General features: G+C 45.0%; 1 protein-coding gene across 1 annotated transcript in view; it reads right to left on the bottom strand.

Annotated features, from left to right (window-relative positions):
* LOC119252020 (HLA class I histocompatibility antigen, A alpha chain-like) overlaps nt 1-26,400 on the bottom strand; it is a 161,902-nt gene that overhangs the window by 4,146 nt on the left and 131,356 nt on the right. The window lies entirely within an intron of this gene.

The following is a 26,400-nucleotide window of genomic DNA, read 5'->3' as shown; positions in this document are numbered from 1 at the left end:
GGAGGCCTTGATGCCCCAGCCAGATAAGACACTGGCAAGCAGCGAAGCCCAAAGGGCCTCAACCAGGGCCGAAGCCAAAGGGCCTCACACCGTGGAGCTGAAGATTCCTTGTGCCTCACACCGTGAGGTTGAAGATCTAACATTCCTTCACTTTTTGTTCTTGGTCATAAATAAAAAAAAATTTCCCAAAAAAGTACATTAGACACTATATTATATGCATCAGTATATTGCAAATAAACGGCATGGAAATTAGAAACTAATTATTAAACAATTTGGCCTACTTGACAATGGAAGACAACTTATTGAGCATGCCTGACAAGCATTACAATACAATAATCATAGTAGGTCCTTCTATTTTGTTTTCTCTTGAAGTTTCTTGGGAAAGTTTTTAATATAAAGCTATTTGAGTTAAGGAATTTCTAGGTAGAAAAAGTTCTGATAGCTGAACTGCAGCTGGTCTCCGGCTGAAGGTCATGTGAATAGAATAGTCCTTTGATGCTTAGGCTTTAGCTGATAGGGATGCACTGGCGGTTATTCACTGTTTTAAATAATTGTCTAAATAAAAATAAGTAGCTTTAATGTTAGGTTTGGTTTATTATCTGTTAACCTTGAAAGCTGTCGTCTAGCTGAGACCTGTAGGGGCCAGTAGTCTATGGAAAACATAATATACTAATTGTTTATGCTTTACACTTGATAATGTATTTCCTTATTATTATACTAATAATATAAATAAAGACCTGCTGAGTCTCTCGGCAGAAGATACTAACACCTCAACCAAGTGTCGGTGTCTCCTCATTCCCTTCCCCTCAGCCCTTAAGTTTTCAGTTCTTTCGTTTTCGCCTAGGCCGTCTCATCCTTCAGGAACCCCTGACAAGACGTTTTGTCGGAGGCTGGTCCCCGGCAATGCGGGACCCTCCTCTGGTGGCCGGGGAGCAGCTGGGGATCGAACCTGCACTGCAGAGGCTGCGGGCAGCTTCGCAACCCAGCGCTCAACTGCTGCGCGACAGGGAAGGCCCTAGGTTTAATTTTTGCTTGTTATTTTAAGAAAGCTAAAATTTAATGTCATCTCACCTAAAATAATTAAATCAATTAAAATGTGTGTTTCGGGCCTCCCCGGTGGCGCAGCGGTTGAGCGCTGGGTTGCGAACCTGCCCACGGCCTCTGCGGCGACGGTTCGATCCCCGGCTGCTCCCCGGCCACCGGAGGAGGGTCCCACATGGCGCGCAGACCTCTCCTGCCGCCCGCTGCTCCCTCAGCATGTACTTTCGGTCCTTCTGCCTGCTCTGCTCCCCGCTCTGGCTCTGGTGAATTCTCTCACCCTCCCGCACTTCTGACTGTACCCAGTGCATGTATAAACAAAACAAACAAACAAATAAACAAATAAATAAACATGCCTCTATAAAATAAAAAAAAAAAAATGTGTGTTTCTGTTTGAGTTATCCAGTGTAACAGGGTGGTCCCCAGGAAAGAGGAAGGTTCCAGATTTCCTGCCCCACCCAAGGGAGGGTGGAGCTGAGCAGGGAGAGAAGAAGCTTCAGAGGAGACTGAGGAAGGAAGGAAGCAGGATGGAGCCAGAAGACCTGGGGGAGGCACGTGGAGCTGAGAGACACGTGAAGAAACTGCGCTTGTCTTTTGGTCGTGGACTGGGTGACACAGATGTGGGCGAGAGACCCGAGGGGAGGTGACAATGGCTGTGCGCCCTGACCAGGAGTTGGGTCCACCAGGGGTGAACCCCGCTCCGGAGACTCACCCCAGCGCCGGCTCCGCGTCTCCCCACAGCCCCAGGGCGCGGGCGGGACCTGGGCAGCCGCCCCGCCGGTGCTTCCCGCGCTCCCGGCTGCCCTCGGCTGTTGGCGGGTCTCCGCGGGGTCCCCGCCTTGCTCTGGGGGCGCCGAGTCTGTTACGACCCAGCGCCCTTGGCTCACGGCCGTGGCGGGTCCCCACAGCGCCCCTGGCCGCAGGTGTGGCCGCTGAAAGCGCCTCCCTTCTGCTCGCGTCCTGCGGGTCCCGCGGCGGTTCTGGTTTCCCCCCCTTCTGCGGGGCGGGGCGCGCTGGAGTTAATGGTGGGGGAGGCGCGGGGTCTGCTGCTCGCCTCTCTCCGCCTCTGTGCCTGCAACTCTCCTCTCCGGGCCGTTTGCCGGCCTCCCGGTTCTCGCAGGGACCTGCCGCTTTTTCTCCTTATTGACTGTGTTTAGGGGAGCACATACTCGCAGCGCTGCTTCGCCACCATGTTGCTCCGTTGACTTTCCCGAAATCCAAAGGCTACGTCATGTCCGCCTCCTGGGAGGGGCAGAAAAGGAAGAGGCTGGATCTTGTGGACTGAATGGCTCGTTCTTGTTCTGGGGCAGCTCTTCCTGCCTGCTTGTGTCTATGCAAGTGTCTTTTACTGTTTTATCCCTTCCCTAATAAACCTGTTCTTTAAATAGAACTAATGTCTCTGTCTCCTGGAGAAACTTGCCTGGGAACTCGCAAGGTGTCACTGAAACAGGAGCTGTGGTGAAATCTTTCCCACAGTGAACCTAAGGACCCCCGCACTCCAAACCCAGACTCAGAAAACGACAACAGTAAGGTAATGACACCGAAATTGCAGGTTTTCAGGCCTAGTCTCCCTGCCAGGACAGGATCCCAGGCAGCAGGGGCAGCACTGAGTCCCAGCCGCTAGACAAGCACCAGTTGGTGATACTGATGCTGGCACCAGATGATGTGAAAAGCCCCACACTGGGTGCTAAATGATGAGGTTTTTTGAGTTAGTGCGGGGTCTTTGGTTTCACTCTGGGAAAGGTGTCACCAGAGCTCCCCTTTTAGCAACACACGGCGAGTTTCCCAGACGAGTTTCTCCACGAGACAGAGGCGTTAGTTATATTTAAATAACAGGTTTATTAGGGAAAGGGACAGCCTTGAGGAGAGCTACCCTGCTGCGGGACGTCAGTGAAGAGAAGTCCCGGCAGGTACAGGTCATGGGCAGGCAGGACGCTGCTGCCCTGCAGAGGGAGAGAGTTGGTGAAAAGAGGCACCTGCATAGTCTCAGGTGGGCAGAGGGAGTGCTGCCCCGAGCCTGTGCAGAGACTGCACTGATGGAGAACTCCTCTGTTTGGGAGGACTCACTCCTCCGTGGAATGGCCTGTTTGTTGCTGACTTTGGATAACTAGGCAAAACCAGGAAGGGACCAGAGATTCCAGGATGGGCCCAATCTCCATATCTTTCCCCTCAGGTCTGTGCTCCACTCCCTGGAGCATCTGATCCTGCTTGGGTCTCCTGCCTTGTGATAAGGCCCTGGTGCCTAAGGGTCATGACCCCTACAGCTGGGCTAATGGTCATGTTATTCCCTTGACCCCCACTTCCTTGTGTGAGTCAGGTTCTGGTCTTGGGGCACCTCCTTTCCAGTCTTTCTATTCTGATCTTCTATCATTCCCCCCCTGACCATATCTGGCCCAAAATCTTTTGGGGAGTTGAAGGGAGGAGGTCCATTTTCTTCTGTAGCTGCTTCTAGGTGGACTAGGACGTAGAGCTGGTCCTACCTATAAGGGCCTGGGATGTGGTCTCCCTAACACTAGTCCCTGAGCTACCTATTGTTGCTGGTTCTGGAAGGAGGCAAGGGGTGGGGCATCTGGAGTCCAAGGGGTAGGGCATCTGGATAGGCTGTTCCTCTTCTATGGATCAGCTGTTTTTGCTTGGAGGAGTTTAAACTTGAAGAGCTCCCCCTAGGTTAGAAGAAACAAGTTTGATGAGGAGATTGTGTGTGTTAAGGTTTAAAGAGGAGAATGAGAAGTATAGCAGCGGCTAAGGACACTCGGTAACATGTAGTCATTTGAGGCCAGGCATTGAGTGTCAGGTTTACTAACAAGATGAACAGTAAAATAGCAAGTTTTGGGGCTGTGACATGGGAATAAATTTTACCAGAGAAACAACCCATTTTAGAGTGATGTTAGACTAGAAAGAATGTCAGTGGGATATTTGCTCCTAGCAGAGGAGCTGTTTTAAATCTCATGAGTCCCTTGTTAGGGCAACACCCATCAGGGGAACCCTGAGGTGCTGGAGTGAGGCAGATAGCCAGGGACTCGACAGGGAGGGCTGGCTTGTGTGTGTGCAGAGCAGCAAGCCAGTGAAAACTGCTAGTTAAGTTAGAGTGAGGACCACAGTCCACCTTTTTAAATGTTAAGATTTTACCCAAGTATGATGACTCCAAGGTTTTATATCTTCCAATTTTGAGGTAGAGTGGCATTAGAAAGATGGTGTCAGACCCTTTTCAGGCTCCAGGATAAGGACAATTCCAAGTGTTCAGGAGCACCAGTCATGTAAAGCGGAGTTTGTGGGAGACTGTTGTCTGTAAGAAGCAAACTTACATAAAATACTTAGATACAAAAAGTGTTAGTCCTATGTGTAGGTTGAAGGAGTAGATACATGTTTTTTTCTTGGGCGGTGGTAAACAGATTTAGTGACCTTTGATTTTGTTCAGGCCATTCCTATTATATTTTGTGAGGAAGGGAAGGTGGGTACAGAATGCTGGGTGAGTACAGAGTAAGTGGCTCCCATAGCAATCAGAAAATTAATATTCTTACCTGCGACATCCAGGGTTATCCCAGGCTTAGCCATGAAATGGTCAGCTGGGTAGCCGGCGATGTCCTTGGGCCCTGTCACTTGTAGTCCAGGAGGCATTCAGGAGGTGGGGGCTGGCAGCTGAGAGTCTGGTCCCTCCTCCTTTCAGAGAAGGGACAATCCTTTTCCAGTGGCCGTCCTGCTTGCACCTGGGGCACGGCCCAGGTGGATTTCTGGGTTATGTCAGTTCCCAGACTTGTACCTGTAGCCTGGGGCCATTGAAGCGCCTTCATTCCTCCAGACAGGTCAGTCTTCTGTCACTCTGAGCCTGGGGAAGCCTGGGTCTGCAGGGCACTGGCAATGGTGGTGCTTATTAATGGACCCTGACTTCACTCACTCACCACAGCCTTCTTTTTTCTTTTCTTTTTATTCCCTTTACTTCAGTCTCTATTATTAAAGATTTTAAAAGCCACTTTTAAAAGCTGTTGTGGCTGAGTTTGGGGTCCCATGGCTAGTTTTTGGAATTCTCTTCAAATACCTAATGCCGACTGACTAATAGCACGAGTCCCCGAATCACCTCGCCCTGTCTTGTATTTGGATCGAGGCTTGTGAACTTACGAATGGCTTCTGCTAATCACCCTTGATTTTACCTGGTGTCTGAATGATTTACATTGTTGTAAATAACCTCTTCATGTTGCAGGAAAACTTGTGAGTACACCCTTTTAGCTATATTTCTGATACATGGTTTAATAAACCACAAGGTTTCCAATGAGAGAAGTTAAAATCCTTACATAGGATCAGTATCAGTTTTAACCATTACATCAGACTTAGAAGCGAAGACAACAATTTTAAAGATAAGCAGAAAAAAATTCAGGATTGTTTTTTTAAGTTTCTGTTTTTGTCCAAACAAGGCAGGGAACCAGTTCCTTCCCATTAAAATCTTGTATGTTTTGTGTTGATGCGGCGGATGGCAGAACCTATCTAGAGCAGGCAGGTTTGCAGGGTTCTGGGGTTCCCCTCTCCCTGCCCTGTAACATTGAAGGACCATATGGACTTTGCTGGCTTCCAGCTGAGAGATGATCCCGATGAGGGCAGTAAGGATGCAGAGCCCAAGCTAGAGAAAAATGAAGGAAAAAAAAAAGAGTTTTAGTAAGAGAATGGAGCAGGGGAACAGCCAGGACAGGAATTATTTTTTTTTTTAAGGATTTAAGAGTAAGGAGGGCACAGACTCGTGTGAGTGAGCTCTGAACTCCATGGTGTTACACAGCCACTGAGACTAGGGGATTCAAGGAGCATTGTTGGGCTTTGGCTTGAGGGGTGTTGTGGTTCCATCAGGAAGAGAGGAGGTTCCTTTAATTGGACCCTAAGAGGGGTGGCAAAGACACCTCAGCCTGGCACTGTAGTGTTCCAAACACCTGGAGGGGTTGCAGCCAAAGTGGTGGGATCAGTGAGAATTAGGACTTCCGTGTTATTCCCGTCTTTTGTAGCAGCAGCTGGGAGAGCCAATCGTGGCTGCAGAAGCTGCTAGTTTGGAATTTAGTCACCATGTCCTGTCCTTTTTTTTTTTTTTTAAAGATGTATTTATTTATACAAGAACTGGGGTATTGTACAGAGGCGGAGGAGGGTGAGAGAATTCACCAGAGCCAGAGCGGGGAGCAGAACAGGCAGACAGACCGAAGACACTCCTGGGGGGAGCAGCGGGCAAGGCAGGAGAGGTCTGCCATGCGGGTTTCTCCCTGGCTGGCTGGGAATCGAACCTGCGCTATAAAGGCTGCCGACAGCTTCACAGCGCAGCACTCAACCCGCTGCGCCACTGGGGAGGCCCCCACCATGTCCTGTCCTAATAGAGGAAGTTAAGAAAGCAAGGCTAAAAACATAAACACGTGCCTTGTAGCAAGCAAGGAAGTAATGCAGTACAGTGTCCTGGCTCAGGCTGCGCATCAGTACTGGTGAGGGGGACAATCGACCAGTAGGTCAGTCCAAAGAATTGGAGTAAGGCAGAGGAATTGCCCCCTTATTTACCAAAAAAGGTGATCTTATTGTCTGCTGCTTCTAGGGTCATCCGAGGCTTATCCATAGAAACAGTAAACAGAGGAGCCTGTCTCACCTCTGGGCTTCTTCGGAGAAGGTCTCCTGCACCAGGTACTCCATATTCAGAGGCAGCTGATGGTCAAGTCTGTCCTCCCATCCTGGCCCATGGGTTGGGCTGGTCCCTCCCTCTCTGGAGAGTGAGACAGTCCCTCTTTCAGTGCTCTGTGCAATGGCACTGAGGGCATGGCCTTGGGGGCAGCTTACTTGCCACTGAGATGTACAGCTTGCTGGCAGTAGAAGCAAGCTGGCAGACCCTTAAGAGGTTGAGGTCCCATATGCCCTGGGGCACATGGGACCTTGGGTGAGTCTGAGGTGGCAGGACACTGACAATGGCAACTGCCATATACTGGGCCCTTCTCTTGTCTTTTTCCCTTTCTTTTTTTAGTCTAGCGAGTCCCCTCCATGTCACTGTAGCCTTGAAGGCCATGTCCAAAAGGGTTAAAAGGATCTTAGCCCCTTGATTTAGTCTCTGGACCATGCACCTGATGTCAGAGCAAGGCTGGCTAAGGAAGAAGACCGCTAAAATGCTTATCTTTTTCTGGGTCTGGATTAGTATACCATTTTATAGCCTCAGCAAATTTAGCCTGACATGATGTGGAATTTTTGAGTATAACTTTTCTCAGCCCTTTTATAATTGATTGGCTTATTAGGTTTAAGAAGTCTTATGTATTTTAGAACAATCTCATTAGTTTACATTTATGTTGAAAACATGTAATAATCCTATAAGAATACTTCCTATGAGGTATCAATATACCCAAATTGACTCAGTTGTTTGTTTTTCACAATGAAAAACAATTTTATCAGGTGTCTTAAGAGTCCTCTAAAGACAAAAACTTTTCCTATTTCATAATGAAATTTATAGAACAAACTTATAGATCTTTACAAAACACTCAGAGTGACAAAGATTTTTAAGAGTAAATCTATTTCTTTGACAAGGCTCAGCAATGCTGATATGATAAGGGGTTTTTTGTTTGTTTGTTTGTTTGTTTGTTTTCAGATAACCTGAGGGTAAAAGACCACCAGGATTTTTAGATTACCTGAGCAGTCTTTTAAGTGATTACAAGAAAATAGTGAAAGTGTTACAGGGCAACCCCGATATGAAACTGGTTGCCTGACTGTGGGTCCTCACCTGCGTGCTTAAAGGGGACTTATTAATACTCCACTGCAGGCACACACAAAGGTTAATAAAAGGTTTATTTACAAGGGAAAAGGGGAAATGAGAAAATGTACAACTCCGGGAGAAAAGAGAGAGATAGTGTTGAATGCGCCCTACCCGTTCCGCCGACTTGGAATCCCAATGGCACTCTGAAAGCTGGCAGCGAGCCAAGAAGCCGAGAGAGCCCCAAGGCCCATGTGTCTGGTTTTATACCAAACCTGGTGCTTAATTCCACCCTCAGGTCCCAGCAACCCTTTGTGTGATGATGGGATTTGTCTTTCTCAATGTCTTGATGGCTTTGGTCTGGAGTGGGGGTGAAGTCCACAAAGCCTGTATGGAATTAGCTCAGGACATCCTTTCCCCCTAACAAAAACAGTTTTAGAATACCTTAATTTATATATATATATAAGGGACTAAAGCTTGGTGTTACATAGGTGCACTACTGATATTCAAGTTAATTAAAATATTTTATAGTAAGTCATTTGAACACACACACAATTTTTTAACTAAAATCCCTCTCTCAGACCTTCAACACTTTCTTTTGCTTTCTTTCTTTTTAATACCATTTCATTTTAAAGATACCATCTTTAAATTATTTTAAGTACCTTTAGAATACCTTATTTTCAATACATTCCTTCCTTTTTAAACACAAACATATATTTTGGAGTTTTGTACCTATGACCCCTAAATACACACACACACACACACACACACACACACATATACACATATATGGCTAAAATATCAAAGTTATCTGAATAAATATAAAAAAATAACTATGAAGATGAATCAGGCATGGACTCTGTTCCAAGGAGAGTGTGGTCACAGAAATGTGCTGAGAATGGAGGGGCTCTTTTGTTAGGGGGAAAGGATGTCAAAATAAGGGGGGGGGGTGCAATTGTATGGGGAATATATTCAAAATGAAAATGCATACATTGTGCAAAAATGAAAAATGATGTAGGAATTATATAACAAAATATTTTTTAAAAAATAAATTCTTCTGTGTTTTCTGTTGATGCGGCAGATGGCAGAACCTATTTAGAGCAGGCACGTTTGGGGGTTCTAAGGTACTTCTTTCTCTGCCCTGTAACACATATATTAAATCCACCTGTGTTTAGTTTACTCCAATGTTGAAGGTTTGAGAGAGGTAAAGGCACCTATTCTGCATTAATGAGTTTACTGGAGGGAATTGGCTTCCTCCTGTGGGTCCACTAAGAAATCGCAGTGCTAAATGTAACCAAGAGGGTTTTCAGGGTGGATGGCATTTCCTTGTTCACGTTTGGTTTTTCCTCACAGTAGATCTGCCCATTTGCACCCTTGCTACCCACAGCTCTGGTCATTATTGCATCCCTTTTCAAACTCAATTGTACATGAATCACATTTATCTAGGTACAGATGGTGAAAATCATAGAAAAATATTGAAACATCAAATTTTCATTCAAACAGCAGGAGTAGGAGGCACATCAATATTGGGGGAAAACTTGCCTAAACCTAATGTCCCATCTGTTCTCCTCCTGGCTACCTCTTGGAGAAGACCTGGACCTAAATTGGGTCATCTGTAGATCAACTAATCTTACAGTAAATTCTTTGTTTGCTAACCAGTCCCTAGAAACTGGGGATCTTGAAATTTATTGGTCCAGGAAACTAACACAACCTGGGACTGGGCCCTTGCATTTAATTATTATGGCTATCCTGAACACTGGAATCTAGGTTTAGCTGGGCCTTTATTAAGAGTCAGACATCACTCTCAAATGTCCCTTAAAAAAGCATTTTGGTGCATCATCTTAACCTTCCCCCTACCCTCCCCACCCCCCCAAGTGATCTGTTAAGGATCATATTGAGACTAGACGCCTTGTATGGTCCAGTAATGACACTTCAGCTCAGGTCATGATCTGTACTTCTAGACCCTATATTTTTATTTTGACCTCCAGAACACCTAACATTATGGTGACCACTTATTCTGCCTTTAGCCAGCAAAGGGTTAAATGTTTTAACACCACCTTTCATGCCAGTGCCACATGGTTAACCCCTCTCATCACTCACCATAACATCACTAGCCTTAACATTACTCATCTGTTTGTCCTAAAACAAAGAGCTGAGGTCTGGCTGCCAGGTAATCTTACTCATGAGTGGATTGAGAATCTGCTTTTGAACAAATTACTGATGCTTTAGAACATACTCTTTTCGGGTGTCCTCATAGCTGCTATTATTGCTGCCCCTGCTATGGCCGCAACTGCTACTACTGCTATAGTCACCCTTTCTCACTCCATTCACACTGCACAGCAAATGAATTGGTATTTTCAAACTGTTACTTCTGAACTCCTGACTCAAACCACCAGTGATCAGGAAATCTTACAGGGACTAGATCTTACAGCAACTGCCTCGAGGCCGCAGTGTCCTGGCTTGGTGAACATCAACAAGCCCTCAGGACACGCACCAGACTTAGTTGTGATGCCCAGTACAACCTAATGTGTTGTACTCTTGTTCCTTTTACCACCACTTCCTCTTGGGAAGACGTCCAATGGCGCCTTCACGGTGCCTTCCACGATCATTTGGGACGAGATACTCTAGATCTCAGAAACAAACTTCAGCAACAAATGGCTCAGCTGCAACAAGAGGCAAAAAATGCCACCTTAAGCCATCTAAATGATCCAGCCCACTGGATAAACCCAACAAATTGGTTTTCAGAATATGGGTTATGACCAGATTGGGTATATTTTGTATTTCATGTTTTCTTTCAGTGCTTAAGACCCACTGTCCCCTGTTCTGGCATGCCCCAGACAAGCTGAGGCCAGACTGGCCCTTCTGCAACCATCACCATATCAACCCCTTCCTGTGCCTCCTGCTGACTCCTCTCCTGATTCTGACCCACCATAAAACAAAAGGGAAGGAAATGTGGGAGCTTAGATTATTCTTTGCCTTGACTATTTTGTGCCTCTCAGAATATGAACAGGGAAAGTTTGAGATAAGGAACCTCTCAGGGCAAAAGTCCTGAGAGTCCTGTTTCAGCATGTGCTGGAAAAAGCAATAGATTTATGCCTAGAGTAGCAAAAACACTGACTCTCTCCCTTATATTCCAGCTTTGTCTGGGGCCAGCTGGTTACAAGTCCCCCCACACTTGTGCATTCCCCGTTTGCCTGCTTGCTTCTTTGATATTTTTAATTTTCTGTTTGATTCTAAATAAAAATGCCCTTGGAGCTGTGCTTCTCCTTCATGGTGTGGTCCCTGCAGGCTTCTCATTGTTCTGCACATGGACTCAGAGTAGTCTTTTTCATGCCACTGCCACACAGTCTGATCTTTTATGATTTTTTTTTTTTGTGTGTGGGACCCTCGCCTGCTGCTGGGGATCGAACTGGCGCTGCAGAGGCTGTGGGCAGCCTTGCAACCCAGCGCTCAACCTCTGTGCCACCAGGGGAGGCCCTTTTATGAATATTTTCAAGACCACAGAAAAATTGAAATAACAGTGCAAAGCACACCACCTAGATCCTAGCATTAGCATTTGCCACATTTGCTTTATCACTTATCTTTATCCATGGATACATCTCTGTTCATCCATCTTATTTTTCTGAAGCATTTCAAAGTTAGTTGTACATGTCAGTACTTTTCATTTCTCAACAATTGAGCATTCCAATTAACAACTAGAGCTCAAATTGGGTTAAGAGTTTTCTTTGAGATAAAACTTTATTTGGAGAAATGCACAAACCTTAAGTATAGTGTTAAAGGAGTTTTGACCCTTGTCAAGAACATTATGTATATTATTCTTTTCTTCTCTTGGATATAATGAACATTTGAATAGTTTAATGATGTGTCACACTTAACAATATATCAGTCCCCCCATCTTTTGAGTAACTACCACAGTCCAATCTGAAGCCATCTTTGCCCCTCCATTCTCAGCACGTTCCTGTGACCACACACTCCTTGGAACAGTGTCCATGCCTGATTCATCTTCATAGTTATTTATTCTTATTCTATTTATTTGGATAACTTATTTTTCAATCATACATGCAGTTTTTAGGGGTTATAGGTATAAAACTCCAAAATATATGTTATCGCCCCATATAAATTAATATATCAATATATGATGTTATTCATCTTTGATCTTTCAACAGATAAGTTATCTAATTCTCCCTTTTCCTTTCATCCACAAGACTATTAGTCAATCATAAGAGCAGCTTAGCTGTTTTCATATCTTCACAGCCATATATTACCCTATATATCTATGGTAAGTTTTTATTATCATTTTTATTATTTTATTATCAGTTTATTAGACAAACTTGTATTTATAAGCAATACCTGAAGCATAATTTCATTAGAGCAAGAGATGGTCATTTCTTCTAGAAAAACGAATGTCTGAAGTTAGATGAAAAGACAAGGAAATAAGGCCTCCCTGCTGGCCAGGGGTTAAAATGTGGGTGCTATCAAGCTATCGCCAGCCACTGCGGCATGAATTGGATCCTGGCCAGGGAGATGACCCACATGAAGCAGCAGACCTCTCCTGTCTCACCCACTGCTCCCCTCAGCAGTGTATTTCAATAGATACACCTGTTCTGCTCCCCACTCCGTCTCTGGTGAATCTCGTCACCTCCCTCCTCCCACACACATACCTCTGGCCAGTTCTTGTATACATAAATAAATAAAAATTAATCTTTTAAAAAAGAAGGAAATAATGATTTAATTTTATAATTAGCCTGTATGTAGTCACCCAAGTCACATCAGTTCCTTTACATTAGTACTACTTTAACATTACATAATAAGTTATTAACAGAAAATACATAAGCCAGAAACTTTATAGACAAACTTCAAATCAACCATCAACTTTTCTTAGTTATTTGAAGATATAAAAATAAAAATAATTTCATATAACAGCATGCAAACGACATACCTTTGTAAAGTGGTGGGACAGTCAAACTATTTCCTAGGTTTTAGCTGAAATGACCATCAAAAGTGTTCAGATTGTATCCACCTCATTTTTGGGCAGTTTGCCTCCTTGAGCCTAAGCAGAGGACGATATTAAAATCCATAAATGATCCTCACTGACACTGTGGTGTAAATGGGAGTCTGGGTCTTTAGGCCTCAAATGGAAACAAACCACCCCCTGTAGAATGACTGAGCATGAACGGTCTGTTCCATGTCATTTCCTGTGGTCTGTGGTTTGTTACTGCACCTTCTAGAAAAACAAATGAGTTTCCTTTTTCTCGAGATTCTTTCTCTCAGGTTTAGGAGATGCTCCCTGCTTTCCTGAGCGTCCCTGTCCAGGGCCCCACAGCTCTTCATACTGGACAGGGTGGTCTCTGTCCACATCCCTGACTCAGGTCATGGTTTTGCCTTAATAATCTGTGACTCTTAAATCTGTCTCAGGCTCTGAGTCCCACCCACCTTTCCCCATGCACCACTTGGTACAGAACCCTGGAAACTATCACAGTCCTAGCCGGCCCCAGAGTCTGTCCTCACAAATTTTCTGTCCCCCCTGGACTGGCCCCTGGGTCCCCTCCTTGGTTTCCCTGCTCCTCCATTCAGTCACCACAGATATTGTACTGGAAGCTGGGAAAGGCCCCCTCTCCATGTTTTGGCTTCTCACCAGCCCCTGAGACCTGCCCTCCAGGCAGGTGCCCGACTGTGTGTTCACACTCCTGGAAAGCAGTTGGAGCAGGACGAAAGACTGCTGGGCGTGGGTAAGGATGACTAATCTACGGGATCTCTCCCCTCCAACTTGTGGGTATAGGTCACCCTCCCCCAACAATTCTGAGATCCAAAAGGGGGTACCTTTTGGCTCCAGGTCAGAGTTGACCAAAAATGGGGGGCTTTTCCTGTCATTCTCATCCAGGTGGGTAATGAGGCTTCCACTGTCTACTCATCCCTGGACTGTGTCCTCAGATCTTCTTTTGAACTCCTGCCTGGCCAGCTCATAAACTAGAGAACAAAAATATCCTGGCTGACATTGGGAATATAAATTTCAATACTGACACCACAATTGAGGCAGGAGGTAAAATGCTGGACACTAAAGTGAGAGACTCATGGCAGCTGATGGGGAAGCTGTCTTTGTTCTCATGAGACCAAGTGAAAAACAAGGACTTTGGGAAACTAGTGTAAATCTTTTGTCTTAATTTAAAGCCATGAAACAATTATTACCTTTGAATGCAAACTTAAAGCAAATGTTTTCTTATTAAAGAAAATTACCAGGATCCCAAAATGACCAGGGCCCTGTGGGCCAGTTAAAATCCATTAGGGTGTCCATACATTCTGAAAAGTTGTGTCCTCATTGTCGTTCAACTCAAAGTATTTTTTAATTTCTTCTTTGATCTCCTCTTTAATCCATGGGTTTCCCGTAGTGTGAGTTTCAATCTACATGAAGTGAGAGGTTCCTTGCTTTCTTTTCATGGATTATTTCTGGTTTGACTCCTTTATGAGCAGAGAAGATAGTTGGAATGATTTTGATCTTAATGTATCTGTTGATGCTTGTCTTGTAGCCCAGTATGTGATCAATTCTGGAGAATGATGTGTGCACACTTGAGAAAAATGTGTACTCGGGTATTTTTTTGGGTGCAGTATCCTATAGATGTCTGTTAAACCCATAAGGTCTAGGTCTTTATTTAGGGCTCTAGTGTCCTTGTTCATTTTTTGTCTTGTTGATCTGTCCATTGGTGAGTGGGGTGTTGAAGTCTCCTACTATATATGCATTTTCTCTAATGTCTGTTTTCAGAGCTGATAGTAATTGTCTTATATATGTTGGTGCTCCTTCATTTGGTGAGTATATCTTAACCCCCATGTTTATGGCAGCAGTATTTATAATAGGTAAAATTCGGAAACAACCCAAATGCCCAAATAGATGACTGGATCAAGAAGATGTGGTATAGGGCCTCCCAGTGGAGCAGAGGGTTAAGCACCGCCTCTCTGAAGCTGTCCGCAGCCTCTGCAGAGCGGGTTCGATCCCAGGCAGCAAGAATCCCACATGGTGCAGCAGACCTCTCCTGTCGCATCCGCTGCTCCCCTCAGCAGTGTATTTCTGTCGTCTGCCTGTTCTGCTCCCTGCTCTGTCTCTGGTGAATCCTCTCATGCTCCTGTGCCTCTGGCCTATACCCCAGCTCTTGTATAAAAATAAACAAATCTTTAAAAAAAAACAATTAAAGAAAAAGAAGAGGTGGTATATATACACAATGGAATACTATTCAGCAATCAAAAAAGATAAACTCATGCCATTCACAGCAACATTGGATGGAACTAGAAGGGATTATGCTCAGTGAAATAAGTCAGAAGGAAAAAGAAAAATATCACATGGTTTCACTTATAGGAAGAATATGGGGTAACCAAATAAGGGATCAGGGAAAAAATAATAACAATAATAAAAAAAAAAAACAGGCAACTATAAATCAGAGACATTCTGCAGGAGAGGGGAGGGCAAGGGATCAAAACAAGGGTGGGAAGAGCACAAGGGACTATGGTGATGGTGCACAGGTGAATTGGTGGTGGAAGTTCTATGGGGACCACACCTGAGAAAAGAAAGCAAACATCATACAAAAATGAACAATGATGTAAAATACATACATACATACATTTATATATATTTATACATATATATGTATACATACATATATTTATATATATTAATAAATTATTTTTTAAAAACACTACTAGGGTGGGGGCCTCCGTGGTGGCAAAGGGTTAAAGTCTCAGCACTGGGCCTCCCCGGTGGTGCAGCGGTTGAGCGCTGGGTTGCGAAGCTGCCCGTGGCCTCTGCAGCGCCGGTTCGATCCCCGGCTGCTCCCCTGCCACCGGAGGAGGGTCCCACATGGTGCGCAGACCTCTCCTGCCGCCCGCTGCTCCCCTCAGCAGTGTACTTCGGTCCTTCTGCCTGCTCTGCTCCCTGCTCTGGCTCTGGTGAATTCTCTCCCGGGCTTCTGACTGTACCCAGTGCATGTATAAACAAAACAAACAAACAAACAAATAAACAAACAAAACATGCCTCTATTAAAAAAAAAAAAATTAAAGTCTCAGCACTATCAAGCTATCACCAGCCACTGCAGCACGAGTTCAATCCCCAGTCAGGGAGCTGACCCACATGGCATAGCAGACCTCTCCTATCTCACCCGCTGCTCCCCTCAGCACTGTATTTCAGTCTGCCTGTTCTGCTTCCCACTCTGCCATGGGTGAATCCTCTCACCCCCCCCCACACCTCTGGCCTACACCCCAATTCTTTTATGCCTGAATAAAATTTGAAAAAAAAACAAAAAAACTACGGTGACTGTAGGCAGAAAAGTCTCAGGGTAGGCTGTGTGCTGTAGAGACTCCTGGGGTCTTTTGAGGCGGGAAGTTGTCCTCTCTTGCACCACTTAACCACCCGCCCAGGGCTCTGCTACTCCTGACCTCACTCATCATTTTGGAGGCTGCCTGTATCGTAGACCTAAGTAAATCCTCAAGTCAGTAAAAATTGCTTATAATTAAATTAATAAAAGTTCTCCATGTCTTCACAGGTAAAAACCAATTAAAAATTTAGTAGTTTAATTTAAAACATATTTGCCTTACAGTTATGATGTTGGGAATTAGCACTTGATTCTGTGTTTGAATGTGATTACTTAAAAAGAAAAGCTCATGGTATTCAGCAAAAAAAAAAAAAAGAGTGATTAACCCGCTCTATGTCAACAAAGATAAATTTGCCGTTTGATGTTAATACCAAAACTTCTCTTTATGAAATTATATTCCAAAAGACAAATCCACTTATCATTACTTAAAGTTTTATTGAGTTATAAAATGTGTTAAATATCTAAAATTATTTTATTTAAAATCATTGAACTTTCAGGTTTACATTTTGTTCCTTATTTTAAAGAAGCTGAAATTCTGATGTCATGTAACTGAAAGGAAAAAAATTCAACCATATGTGTAAGTGTAGGACATTAGTGCAAAGGGATGATAGTACAATAATTGCTTCAATATTTTACAATCTAGAAAAAAAAACTAGGGTGTTTATAAATCTGAACAGAGGTAAAGTAAAATGTGTGTTTTTAAAAAAGGGTTTAATATCATATTAAAACTGGTTATCTTTGAAATAGAGTACTATAAAACAGAAAAGCAAAAGAAAATATTTAGTTAAAGGCATCTTAAAATTTTTTTATGTGGTCCTCTAACTCACTATAATAACATTTAAATTAAACTTTAATATTTCTAGTGTGCTTATATGATACCAAACTTAAATTTTTGATTTGCAAGAACTAATGTATTCTTGGGCTGTCTTTACTAATTTTTAATAATCTGGTCAGCATTGCTAAGCCTTGTGAGAAAAATAAGATCTACTCTGAAAAATCTTTGTCACTCCAGGTATTTAAGTATTTTATAAAAATCTGTACATTTCTTAATCCTATGCAAACTTCCATGATATCAAATATTCTAAAATAGTAAAGATTTTTCTTTGAAAGTCTTGAAAGGACTCCTAAGACATCTGATAAAGTTGTTTTTCTTGTGAAAAACAAATTGGGTCAATTTCAGTGTATTAAAACCAGTAAAGAAACATTTTTTTGCCATTAAAAAAATGGCTACATGGGCCTCCCCAGTGGCGCAGCAGGTTGAGCTCAGCGCTGTGAAGCTGTCCGCAGCCTCTCCAATGTGGGTTCGATTCCCCACTGTCAGGGAGATACCCACATGGCGCGGCAGACCTCTCCTTTCTTTCCCTCTGCTCCCCTCAGCAGTGTTTTGGTTCATCTGCCTGTTCTGCTGTCCTCTCTGTCTCTGGTGAATCTTCTCACCCTTCCCCGCCTCTGGCCTGTACCCCAGTTTTTGTATAAATAAATCTTTTTTAAAAAAATGGTTACACCTTTTCATCATAAAAATATACTAATATAAGTGATTCTAAAATTTATGAGTTCTTAAAACTTCATACATTCTGGTGGGTGGTCCCTAGAACTGGCCTTAAAGCAGCAACCAAGTGATCACCTGCCTCCTTCAGGGCACACAAAAACAATTGTTAATTTTGATTTTTAATTTATTATAATTAGTCTTTTTCCTGGTCCCTTATTTAGGTTTTCTAGATTCCTGCTATGAGTGAGACCATCTGGTATTTTTCTTTTTCTTTCTGGCTTATTTCGCTGAGCATGATCCCTTCCAGCTCCATCCATGTTGCTGCATATTGCATGAGTTTATCTTTTTGATTGCTGAGTAATATTCTATTGTGTATATGTACCACATCTTCTTGATCCAGTCATATATTTTGGGGCTTTTGGGTTGTTTCCATAATTCAACAAGCAACTATAAACCAGAGACACACTACAGGGTGGGGGGGCAGGAGGAGGGACTAGGATCAAAACAAGGGGGCGGTGGGAATTGTATGGGGACTATAACCAAGATGAAAATGCATACATTGTGCAAAAATGAAAAATGATGTAAAAAATATATAAGATAAAAAATAATAATAATAAATGCTACTTTAAAAACAATTGTTAAGCTCTTCAATTATAACAAACGGAGCAAGGTTACTCAGGAGCCCGATAAAAATCCTGCATTATTTCAGGCTAGGCTTGCTGAGGCTATAAAAAATATATATTAATCTGGCCCCAGGGACAGTAAAAAATGAAGCCATTCTAGAAGCCCCTTTATTAGCCAGTCTTGCCCTGTACCCAGAGCCTCAAACCCTTTTCTCACACTTTTGGGTATGACCTTCAAGGTCAACAGTAACAGGGAGACCAGCCAGACTAAAAGAGGAGAGGAAGAAAGACCCAGTACATGTCGGCAGCCATTGGCAGTGCCGCCACCTTAGACATCCAAGACCACATGTGTGCCCAGGATGCTCGGGACCTCAGCCGCTTAAAGGGCCTGAAGCAACCGGGACATTTCAGCCACAAGTGTCCAAAGAGACCGCCACAGGCCATGCCCTCCTTGCCGTCACACAGGGCGTCGGAAGAGGGACTGTCCCACTATCTACAGAGGCAGGGGCAGGCCCAACTACAGGCCAGACTGGAGGCCAAAGGGACCATAAGCTGTCTCTGGCTATGAAGACCCCAGTGCAGGAGGAAAAGACCTTCTCTAAAGGAGCCCAGAGGTGAGACAGTCTCCCCCAAGTACTATCTCTAAGGACAAGCCTTGGCTTGACTCCAGTGAACCCTGTGGAGAAATCAGGTTTAATTACAAATACATGAAAGATAAGCTTTAGCACATCTGTTACTTTCCTGGGGTACATTTCCCTCCCTGCCACCCCCCCATGGGCCATTGCCTGTACCACAGGGAAGCCTGCAGTGTGCACAGCTGCTGTGCTTTCTCCTCCAGCACCCACATGGGTTTTATCCTGGGTTTGAAGGATTTAACATGCATCTGTGAGATTTAAAGGTCAACCAAGATTTGGGCAGTTTCTACTCCAATTGTGTCGATCCCCCTCTCAGTGGTTGTCTTGCGCCTAGCTTTTACCCCAAATTTCCAAATGTCTGTCCAGCTATAAAGTCCCACCCTCAATAGCTCAATCCAGTAAGATTTTTGTGTTTGACAGCCTGAGATTTGCGGGGAGTGGACAAGTCATCACTGAAAGGTGGAGACTCACCGATTTCACCAGGATCAGTCTGACTCTTTCAAAGCAAAAATACCTCTTGGTGTTGTGGCTTGGTATTGTGGTATTGTGGCTTTTCTAGCAATTTTCTTGAGCACCCCCACACCTGTGCGCAGTTTGTATTCAGATTTGGTTGCAACCCTTCTGCTGTTCTCTCAGGTTTATATTTTCCCTGGAATGTCCAGCTGCTCTGTTCTGCCCCTGAGACACTGGGCTGTAGGGTCTGTGGGGGAGGGGGGAAGGGGGGAATAGCACCCTCGGGTGAGAAGGCTGCACATTGCTGTTTCTACTCATTACAGGAGCTCTTCAAGATGAAATTTCTTCCCATGATTCTGCTGTCTTGGTTTATTTTTCTGGTTACTTCAAATATTTATTTTTATACTTTTGTTCAATTGTTGTAATTACCTTCTGCCAAAGATTTGCTCAAACTATTGTTTTGTACTTTCACATATCAATTTTAAAAATTTATTTCATATATTGTTGTTCATTTTTGTGCAGCTTCTCCCCTCAGGTATATTCCCCATAGCTCTCCCACTACCCCAGCTCCTGGGAACACTCACCATAGCCGTGAGCTCTTCCTTCCCCTGCTGTATGACTCTGGTCTATAGTCAGCTTGCGACTTTTGCCTTTTTCTTGATGTTTTGTTCAGTTTCTCTATATGCCACATATAAGTGAAGCCATCCTATGTTTATCTTTGTCCTTTTCACTTATTTTGCCTAGCATAATCCCTTCCAGTGTCATCCTTTTTGCCTCAAATAACATGAGTTTGTCATTTTTCATTGCTGGGTAGTATTCCATTGTGTATATATACCATGCCTTTTTGATCCATTCGTCTGCTTGGGGCATTTGGATTGTTTCCATATCTTGACCATTATAAATAATGATGCAATAAACATAGGAGGGCAGATTTCCTTTCATATTAGTGTGCCCTAGGTATTAGCATAAACTCCTAAGAGTGAAATTGCTGGATCATATGGTAGATCGATTTTTTGTGTTTAGAGGAAACTCCACACACCTCCATAGTGGCTGCACCAGTTTATATTCCCACACTTGCTGAACCTCTCCACCTTGTCATCAGCAGTCCCACCTGACAAAGGATTTGGGGGAGAAGGTCACAGCCCATGATTTGATCATGTGAGACTAATGTGCATCCAGGCCTTAAGATCCCTGCTCAGGTTCTCAAACTGACATGAGACTAGACCGGGAGCTGGGAAGCACAGAACCCCTCAGGAACCACTGACGGTGCACAGCCACCATGACAACAGAGGATGGTCCCTCTGGCCTCACTGTAGTTTGGAGGCAGCACCTGCAGACTGAGGATGCTCCTGCATTATCTAAGTCACCAGAAAAACAGTTGTATTTGAAAGGAGCCCTGGAAGTGGTTAGCTCACATTTGAAACTGTCTCTGCATTTGTCTCATCCTCCCCAAGAGAATGCCAGAGATCACACGCGTCTCATCAATCTGACAGATGCTTGTGGGCTCCAACAGGGAGAGCCCCCATTACCCATGGGCTCTGGGTCTCTTGAATAGGGATCTCTTCAACCTCTGAGGAGCACAGGCATTTTGAGATATGACTGCATAATCCCATGGGTCAGGAGCCTAATGAATACTGTTGCAACAGGAAGGCACAGAGCAGTTTCTCCATGACCCAGGCAGATGGGTAGAGGAGGAATCTGGAGCCCTCAGTGGTTTCTCAGGCTTTTACTGATCTTCCTACACCATTTGCAGTGAGGTGACCAGGTGCGGGGCAGGCAAGGGAACCCGGGGGCCAGAAGACTGGCAGGAGTCCCAGCCTCTGGTGAATCTTTACTGTTTCTGGGCTCTCTGGCGTTCTCTTGTGGTCTCTCAGCTGGTCTCTACTGCACTGTGCTGCGTGGTCCTCTGTGACTCTGACTTTATATGCTCAGTCTCGGCTCAGGTGCTCATGCATGCCCACACCACACCCCAGGTGCCACCATCAGGCACACGTGTAAGCCTACAGGTGTGGATCACAGATGATAATGGTGGGAGGGTGGAGAAAACATGATCACTCCCATTCACCCTACAATCCACCCCCTGAGGGTTTCCGCCATACAATCTACACAATAGTTTCCTTCAGCAAATATGAACACTGCAGCCATGACCCACAATGTAAACAATACAACTGAATATAGCAATGCAACAAAATACAACAGAATGCAACTAAGCCCAGGGAGGCCACCAACCTAGGGGTAACAAGACAAGATTATTGTTGCTAGCAGATGATCCACCAATTCTGCTCCTGAAGGTTGCTGCAGATAGGACAGCCAATGAAGTTCTCTGCCATTAATGAAGACTCAGAGTCTAAATGAATTTGCAGCAGGGGAGGCTGGGGAGAGCCATTGAGAGCAGCTCTGCCTCTCACTCTCCAGCCCAAGCTTTTATTGAAGATAGGAAAAAAGGAACAAGAAAATAGCATGCAGTTGTGTTTGTGCTTATACAGATGAATAAGTTACTGCTGGAACAAACTTTCCCGGTTAGCGGGAAACATGCACACACGCCAGCACGTCCTCAGAGAACAAAAGTCAGTTCCAGGGAGAAGTTCTGTTTGTGGAACTTCTAATGTCCTGGAGCTCCATATTCAGAGTAAGTAGGTCCTCTCCAAAAACTCCAGCTCCCTTTAGGGCAGCAGGCTCCTAACATATCCCTCTTTTTGTTTTCAAAGCAGAGTAAGCATAACTAGTTTGGGCATAGCCTGTATGAATCTTTTGGTGTGGTGTGTTAAGTGATGGAGCAACTCTTGTATGAATGTGATAGAAGGGTCTCTTGCCAGGGATCCTGGAGTTCAACTGGAACCCAAGTGGCTACCAGCTGTTGAAACAGCTGGTATTAAAAATGTGATAATTTTCCAATATGTCCTGTAAATACATTGTTGCAGATAAGAGTCACTACAAGTAACATGATACATAGAATAGAATGCATTATAACTAACATGAACATTTCCTGACCACAAAACATATGGATTAAGCACACAGGCAGAATCAAAAATTTTCTGTTTGCAAGGTCACGTTCCTACAAGTACCCATATGCTGTAAGCCTCCCACACATGTAGGGTTAGTTTTACCAGACCCCGCTTTAAGATGGACTTTTGCATAGGCTTGTGTTTCAGCCTTTATGGTTCCCCAAGTTCTCCTAGTTTCAGATTTTCTCAGTCCCCCCAGAGAGAGCAAGACACCGAGCAGCCATAGGGTAGGGGGCCTTGAGTCTATCTGGCTACTTCCTGAAGGGGTGGAGTAGGGCAGGGCAGTGGTGTCAGAGCAGGTATGTCCAGAGGGCTGGTGCATAGTCAGTGGACTGGAGATACTTGCAAGCTGAAGGTTTGCAGCGTTTAACCTGTGGGAGACAAAACTAACCAAGAGGTTCAGAACGCACAGACTGAAGAGAAGGAGGGCAGGAGTATGGCAAGGGGCCAAGCAAGTTGGGCGTGAAATTTGGAGGGTCCTCCAAGGCAAAAAGAAACCATGAGTCTGGATGTAATGGAATTAAAAAAAAAATACATCTTTTAGATCCAGGACTGAAAAGAACTTTGAATCTCCTGGCACCTGGGACAGCAGCGTAACTTGATTTTAACGGGAAAGCTGGAAACTGCTCTCCCCAGCTGTGACCCGTCAGACCAGACCGATGGGTCAATTTCTACCCTTACGGGCAAAATAAGGATGCATGAGGGAGCGGCCCGCTGTTCTGGCTGGTGAACAGAAAGTGAAGCATCCCCCTTGGCCAAGATATTTTGTCCCAGAGGCAGGGTTGGGCATTTAGGATCACTAGGAAGGCATGCGGAAAACAAAAGGAGTCCCAGAGGCACCCCACAGGGGTAAAACACCTAGTAATAGTTTTTCTGGCTACCTCCTTACTGTCACCCCATTAGATGTTAATGACAAGGGGACAAGGTTGGAGGGCGGGGGGACGTGGGCCCAGGAGCCCCCAGAAAGGCTGCTGCACGGTCTCCACCGCAGGGCGGGCCTGGGCGCGGAGGAGGAAACCGAGAGGGCGGGGCCATCAGAGCCTCCAGGGCCGTCTGCGTTCAGAGCAGCCTGGGCCCGTGTCTTCCCCAGTGATGACCCTGACACTCGGCGTGTCTGAGAGGCAACTGCCCGCTCTCCGGAAGCCACCGCTTGGCCGGGTGCTCTCTGGACACGCCCCGAGCAGCCGCACTGACAGCTCTTGCCCCCGCTCGTGGAGCCCCCCCTGAAGTTCTGAGAGCGGCCACCGGAGCCTCCACTTGATACGGGGCCTTTTGGGTCTTTTTCTGTGCCTCCTCCTGATCCCTGCTGTGAAAGACTTGGGTGACACAGTCAGGAGATTTTCCAATGGTTGTTGAGGGCCTACAGCCATTTTTTGTTATTTTTTCCTGATATTAGGGGCTGCCTGTAGATAAATTATCTTTCAGTAAATCTGGCCCTCAGAGGACTCTGGGGTCTATGTTTGTATATTTACGCAGTGCCTCCCAGTTGATCCAAGATCACCACGTCCCCCTTTTTTTTTTTTTTTTTTTTTGGTTTTGCAAGAACATGTGAGTTTTATTATTAAAGTTTTAGCCTGGGCCTAACAAGGGAACTGCCTGGGCTCCTGCAATATACACACGAAAGACCAACCCGGTGTTCTGGGTTGAGGCAAGCTCTGTCCATCTCTACCTGCTGCTAAAGCGACCTGTTGATATGCCTGGTGGTCAACTCGCCCTTTTTTTTTTTTTAATACTGGAAAAGTCATCAATACAGAAGCCATTTTCGGGCCATCTGCAAAAATTGTCTTTTGTTCCTTCATTGCTTTGGCTAAGGAAGTTGAACCAACAACGTATTCCTTCTGTAAAGGATGATTGTGGGACCATGTATTTCTAGGGATTTTACTTTCAGAGCAAGTTTCCCTTTCATTTAGTGGTGCTCAAGGTGTGAAAGGCTGAGAAATATCAGGTACCGCATGTTTATGTTTAGTTTCCTTTTTTAAAGTTTTCTAGAAGGGTTCCAGAGCTGTTCATACCAACACCCATGTTGAAAAATCTACAGTAGGGATTTTCATACCTTGTTCATGATGCCTTTTCAAAGTTTCACCAATTCTTTGCCAAGTTCTACATCCAAAACACCTTCACCTGGGAACCACGGAGGGGTCTGAAGGACCCAATCTAACAGCTCATTTAAGCTGTCGATGGAGACAGTGGCTCCACTCTGTTCTAATAGGCATTTTAAAAGGATTATATAATGATTGATACCGGAATTGTCCAGGCCTAGTCTCCCAGCCAGGAACGGATTCCAGGCTGCAGGGCAGCGCTGAGCCCCAGCCACTAGACCACCACGGGTTGGTGTCTCACGAAGCCACAGCAGGAAACTTCGCAGACGCTCAGGCAAGCAAGCAAGAAGAGGCAGATTTTGTTTAGAGAAAAAAAGTTTATTGAGGAGAAAAAGAGCAGAAATAAGTGGGACTCCCAGGCCAGGGAACCAGGCCTGGGAGGGGCAAGGAAGCCAAAGTGGAGTCGTGTCTCAGGGAATATAGACCTTTTTACCCTCATTATTCTAAAGCTCCACCAGTCTCATTGTGATTGGTTAGTTCTCTGCGTCTCACTTAATTTGCTACTGAGTGGGGGATCTTACATTCCTATCTAACAGCTTTTTTCTTTCCCCATTTGTTTGCATCTCTATCTTTATGGCCCAGTCCTCTGGATGGGCATCCCTGCATTGAAGTTAAACAGCTGCCCTTCTAAGGTGTCCATAAATTAAACCACTCTCCATTTCTCAAATCTCCGCCTCCCTTTACCACATGAAGGAAACCAGGACCAGCATTAACAATGTTGTCCTTGTCCTGGGAATGTTTGGTTTTTCCTAGTGGAATTGGTTTACTTTCCCTTGGTTGTCCTTATCTCTGAAGCCTCCCTAAATTCTTCAGAGGTCCCTCCTGCACTGTCCCTAAAACTGCCTAATTCTAGCTTGCCCTGTGTCTCATGATGATGAGCCAAATTCTGCCCCATTTTTACCCAACCTTAGATAATCCCCTCTTGGTCAGTTGCGACCCACGACTATAGAGGAGCTAGAGAACACACTTACCACACGCACCTTCCTAGAGGTTCAGGGTTTGTGACCCTGTTCAGATGCCACTGCTGCAGACAGGACAGCCGATGAAGTTCTCTGCCATTAACAAAGACTTAGAGTCCAAATGAATTTGCAGTGGGAGGAGCTGGGGAGAGCCATCGAGAGCAGCTCTGCCTCTCACTCTCCCAGCCCAAGCTTTTATTAAAGATACAAAGGAACAATAAACCAGCACACAATTGTGTTTGTGCTTATACAGATGAATAAGTTACTGCTGGAACAAGCTTTCTGGTTAGTGGGGATCATCCATACGCACCAGCATGTTCTCAGAGAACCGGAGTCAGTCATGGGAAGTTCTCTTTGCAGCACTTCTAATGTCCTGGAGCTCCGTGTGCAGAGTGAACAGGTGCTCTCCAAATACTCAGGCTCCCTTTCAGTCAGCAGGCTCCCAACAGAAGATGCTGCTTATGTGAGGGGGAACCACTCTTCACTCATAGCATCTGCCTTCATACTCCAGGAGCCATCAGCTTCCTGACCTCTGAATGTGGTCTCAGCCTCAAGCCACACACCACACCCATCCCCAGGATGCGCTCATTCTGACACTGGTGACACAATCTATACTCTTTTGTGGGTAACCACAAATCCCCAGGGGTACTCACTGCTGTCACTCCAACACTTGGCTTTCATAGCCACCAGAGTGATACGCAGACCCCTGCACTAAGGCCCGCCCATTGCACATGCACATGCACATGGGTTGGGGATCCATGTATACAAGCTCCACATGCAACCTCTCTCGGGGCCACAGTTCTTTGGCTGTGGACTCCACCACAGCCACGTTCCCCACCCATCCCCCAAGGACGGTTCCTCAGCTCCTCCCCCTTATTCAAAACAAACAGGGCATTACCCAGAGGTGATTTTAAGAGACCCCTTGTCTTCTTTAGCATCTTTTTGGCTACTTAACAACTGTTCAGGGCTTCCCAATCTTAGCACCTAAGATTGGAGTCTCCACACTGGATTTTGAAGGACACATTATAAAGTGAACCCCTTTATAAAGAAGGTTAAA

Source organism: Talpa occidentalis, unplaced genomic scaffold (genome assembly GCF_014898055.3).
Source record: "Talpa occidentalis isolate TD23 unplaced genomic scaffold, MPIMG_talOcc4v2.1 talOcc4.2, whole genome shotgun sequence".
Classification (NCBI taxonomy): Eukaryota; Metazoa; Chordata; class Mammalia; order Eulipotyphla; family Talpidae; genus Talpa; species Talpa occidentalis.
The sequence above is the reverse complement of the archived record's forward strand: the minus strand, read 5'-3'. Positions and strand labels throughout refer to the sequence as shown.